The following is a 5,234-nucleotide window of genomic DNA, read 5'->3' on the forward strand; positions in this document are numbered from 1 at the left end:
CGCACCGGCGCTAGGCGAGGGGGGCGGCGGAAGCGCGACTCCGGCCTCGCACCGCTCCGGCTAGCCGGCGCCGCCACCCGCCAGACGGAGCGCGAGCCGGGACCCGCGCTCATCCGTGCGATCGGCAATCACCTGGCCCGCCTGCCTTGGTTCCCGCCCCGCGCTCGGCCGGACTTTCCAAGTCTCGGGGACGGTTTCCCCGCGAGTAGAGCCAGAGGAGTAAGGCAGTGCCAATCGATGAGCGAGCACGCGAACGCCGGCCGCTGGGTTCCCGCGGGCTGGGGAGCCGGGGACCCGCAGCGGGGCTCTGTCGCAGTCCGAGGCCTTCTCGCCGCCCCCGCGGGTGGTGTGAGGGCAAGTTGGGAGGCTGAGGGTGGTTGTGCGTGCGGGGAGAGTGGGTGACCGGCGACTAGGAACTTGGGAGTTCCTCTCCCCTGCCTCTGCTTGTGTCCGCTTACTATCTGCGCGGAGCTCCGGGTGGGTGGGTGCGTTCGTGCTGCCGTCTCTGGGCGGCCAGTGTGCACGCGTGCTGAGATGCTCGTGCTGGACACCCACGTTCAAGGCGCCCAGCAAGAGTCCTGCAAGCCTAGAGTGCGGTGTTCTTCCAGTCTAGCGGGGAAGCCGCGGGAGGCAGTTCATCTTCCCGGGGGCGGGCGGGATGCGCGGCTGGAGAAGGTGCGGGGAGTGGGGGTGCCTTTCTACATTCCCTAATTTCCCTAAGCATCTTCGCCAAGTCTCTGCCAGTGCGGACTCCTTCCCTTGGCACTCCGTAGCACTTTCTAAATACTTTGTAGTGACACTGGCACGTCAGACCTTCCACAGTGTATTTTTAAAGTGCTTGTCTATTTTTAAAGTGTTTGTCTATACTTCTCTCCCTTACTGTAATTATTGGCCTTTACATGCCCTCCCCTGGCATTGAAGACCTACAATGTACTAAGCTGTCCTGTTGACACAGGTTATCTCTTTTTAATCCCCAACAACTCTGTGAGATAAATATTATGATCCACATTTTACTATGGGAGAGGTTAAATTACCCAAAAGAATATAGCAAGTAAGTAGTTTGAAACCATTTTTCTCATTCCAAATTCAAGACTGTTTCCCGTATATCACAGTTTACTCTATAGCACAATGCTTAGTGCATTGGAGGTAGGTGTTAAATTTTAAGGTATACATTTTGAAGGTACATTTAGGCTTTGCCTCTATCCTCTACTGATTCATCCCCTTAAAAAATTTTTTTCCAGGAAATGGTATTTCAAAAAAAAAAGCTTATTAGAAAATCCAGTAATTAATCAGTGTTGTATCAGCTGACAAAAAGAAAACACGAAAAACAGTGGAAATCCAAAAAGTTTTTCCATTCTCACTGGAAAGAAGGCAGCAGCTTCTTTGTTTTTTATTAAACAGCCAGCCAGCTAGTTTTTCCTAGTTTTAGGATTCTAGATTCTGTTTCATTGTCTTTCCTAGTTTTAGGATTCTAGATTCTGTTTCATTGTTTCTACAGATCTTTTTCTAGAAATTAGCTGCCAGGATGGCTGTGCTTAGGACAGGACACAGACAAAATGAAGAGCCTAGACTGCTTCTTCCCTTATCCACTTCCCTTCTCCCTTTTCCTCAAGACAAGACACACAGTGTCATCACCTTGACAGATGCATTCACACCCCTCCCACGCCTACACTTGGTCATCCACCCAAACCTGTCTTCTGGGATGTATCAAGTTCTCAAACTTGTCTCAGGGTCCATTTGAAAATACTTAAAATTTGGTGAGGACTCCAAGGAGTGTTTGTTTATGGAGGTCATATCTAGGGATATTTACCGTTTAGAAATTAAAACAGAATTTTAAAAATATTTGTAAATTCATTGAAAATAAAAATTACAAGTTTAACGAAACAAAAATGGTGAGAAGTGTGGCATTGTTTCCATCCTTGTGAATCTCCTTGATGTCTGGCTTAATAGAAGACAGCTGGATTCTCGTATCTGCTCCTGCATTCAATCTGTTGCAATATGTTGTTTTGGTTGAAATATGAAGATAATTCAGACTCACACAGATCTACAATTGGCAAATGGAAGATCTCATATACCTCCCTGGGATTCTCAGATAAAACTTCGAGAACTGTTGATTTAGGTGTCTATATGAACACTTTCAAAACCTAAGTATTTTGTTTCTTGTTGCAAAGAATTAATAAATATCTACTGTAAGGGATTAGAGGCTGAGTGCTTCAGTGTTCACCAGCCAAGAATATTTATGTTTCATGAAGAAACATTTTTATTTGTACAAAATCTAATTCTGTATCAGACATTTGGTAGTCAACACAGCACAGAATAGATACTCAGTATTACCCTTTTTCTGGCCTAATCGATCTAACCAGGCATCTAAATGTCTACTGGGCTAATATATCAAATACTTTATACAAAAAAGCACTTGAAAATCTATAAAAACTGTATAGAGTAGTAATTATTGGTAACAGTTCTACTGCGGTTGGACCGATCGTTTTGCTTGGCCAGTGTTCCTATCTGCAACCTATAAAACATAAAGTGTAGGGGCACCTGAGTGGCTCAGTCCATTAAGCGTCGGGCTTCGGCTCAGGTCATGACCTCACAGTTTGTGAGTTCAAGCCCCACGTCGGGCTCTGTGCTGACAGCTAGCTCAGAGCCTGGAGCCTGCTTCAGACTTTGTACCTCCCTCTCTCTGTGACCCTCCCCTGCTCACACTGTCTCTGTCTCTCAAAAATAAATAAAAAACATTAAAAAATTTTTTTTAATGTGAAAAATTATTTTAAAAACAAGACGAAAACATAACGTGTGCTCCTGAGACTCCTATGGTTCTTGATCCGGGTCCCTGGATCCACAGATGGGTTTCAAGGGGTCCTTTAACCCTCCTGAAATTGTATGAAAATTTTGTGTTCATGCCCTCCCATAAGCCTGTTTCGTTATTTTCAGAAGGTTCTTAAAGGGTGTGTCAACCATTTTAAGACGTTTAAGAAAGATTACATGAAGCAGCTATTTGAGTTGCTTTGATTTTTAATATGTATTTATTTTTGAAAGAGAGGTGGGGAAGGGCAGAGAGAGGGAGACAGAGGATCCGAAGCAGGCTGTGATCTGTGAGCACAGAGCTGGATGGTGGGCTCACATACGAGGTCATGAGGTCATGACCTGAACCAAGAGTCAGCTGCTCAACCCACTGAGCCACCCAGGCACCCCTGAGTTGCTTCTTCATGCTTTTCCGATAGTTCTCAAACTCCTCAAAGGCATACACATTCAGGAGTGGAAAAGTATATACACTGTTTCTTTTTCCCTTGGCATATTTTGAAAAGGGCCACAATCCCTCATTTTAGGGAGACATGTCCTTAAATAACCTTTTTGTTTTGATTTTAAACTTCTTCCTTGTTCGGTTATCATCATATATAATGGTTTAATGTTCACTCTTGTCACCGATAAAAATTCATTCCTCCTAGTGTAGACCCTGTTCCATTTAGTGGCATTTGAAAATCCCATCAACACTGTGAGGTTAGACTAGGAATTTAAGTCTACCACCCTGAGCATCATCTTTTATTGGAAAGAAAATTGATGATAGAGGTTTTTCTACTTAGCATGCTGCCAGGCCAACCTAAATCTTTTAACTCCTCCTCAAAGGAATATTATGTTTAAAAAAGAAAAGCAAACTTGATAAACATATAACTAAAAGGGAAAGAAATTTTTTTCAAACTGAAGTTAAATAAATAAGGTATCTTTACAAGTAAATTGTAATTTCCATTGGAGTTGAGTAATATCGGAGAGCAAATGAGATCCATCAATGTCGGCAACTTCTATACCAGTTCCCTAGCACATTTATTGTGGTTATTATTTATTATTTCTGTGCTCTGACAGCATACCCAGCATTGTACCAAGTAGTCAAAGACATAATCCTGGCTCTAAATTAAATAGCCCTTATCCACATAGATTTAGTTTTGCCCTCATAAACCAGACTTTTTAATTGTAAAACCCAACTGTAGAGCATGCATGAATTTATAGTGCTAAACACCTCTCTCTTGCAGACATATGTAACAGTTGCCCCACCAAGAAAAAAGGAGGGAAGGGGGAATTAACTAGACATTGGTACTTATAGATACGCTGAGTATTTTTGTTGTTTAACTGCTAGATTTCCAAATGCATTTAGATGTGTTAATTTTAAGTTCCTCCTATGATTGATTGAGGATAGGAACTGGCAATGCTCATAGAATGGAATCCTATCCCTGTGAGCCCATTGGAAGTGAATTCAGCAATTATGATGGCAACCCAATGGTTCTTTGTGGCTAATTTCAGACATATATAAGTTGTTTGTTTATACTTTGCCCACATCCAAAAAGGATTTGCGATCCCCAGTCCATTTGTAGTAGACTATGGTTGTTAAAAGTATAGATCTTAAGAGTATAACAGAGCTGAGTTAACCTTGGTCAAGTTGCCTCATCTTTTGTGTCTCGTATTCCCACCTAAAAATCAGGGGGAAACATCGGGCATCATTAAATTATGTGCATGCCTTAAGTGGGATAATAATAATTGCTTGAGTGCTTATGGTATAATACACATATGATCCTCAAACAATACTCTGATGTTGATATTATTATTTACTTCCCCCCCTTTTTCAAGTGAATAAACAGGTACAGAAAAGTTCAATAATGTTATCAAGATCACACAGATAGTAAACAATCAGTATTTATGCTCAGGCAGCCTAACAGCAAGAGCGTGCAGTGTTCATCATTCTACCATGTTGTATGTAAAGCACTTAATATAATGCTAGGCACTTAGTAGATCCTCAATAAATGGCATTTACTGTTATTAAATATATAAGTGACATTAGCAAAAAAATGCTTAATCTCTAATATCATACAGTTTAAAATAAAATATAGAGAGTTATTTTCTGTCTTTCTTTTATTTCCTGGAAGTAGCTGATATTACCATTAGTTTGATTTCAGTTAGACATAAGCCTCTTTCAGATTTCTTTTTAAAAGGAAAAGTCATTTTTAAAAAATTTATTTCCTTGAATTTTAGAAAACATCGAGTATCAGATGAATCATAAGTCTGATTTTTTGATGCTTGTACTAATTTTTTTTGTGACCTTGTAGTCATTATTTATAGTTTCCTTTGAAGATCAGAGAACCTTAGGTTGCTTATTGCCCTAATCTTTAGAAAAGATCTATGACAGATTTTTCTGATCCCAAAGAATACATCAAATCATATGAAACCGCTCAGTTATCAGGCCA

This window comes from Suricata suricatta, chromosome 15 (genome assembly GCF_006229205.1).
Source record: "Suricata suricatta isolate VVHF042 chromosome 15, meerkat_22Aug2017_6uvM2_HiC, whole genome shotgun sequence".
NCBI classification, from domain to species: Eukaryota; Metazoa; Chordata; class Mammalia; order Carnivora; family Herpestidae; genus Suricata; species Suricata suricatta.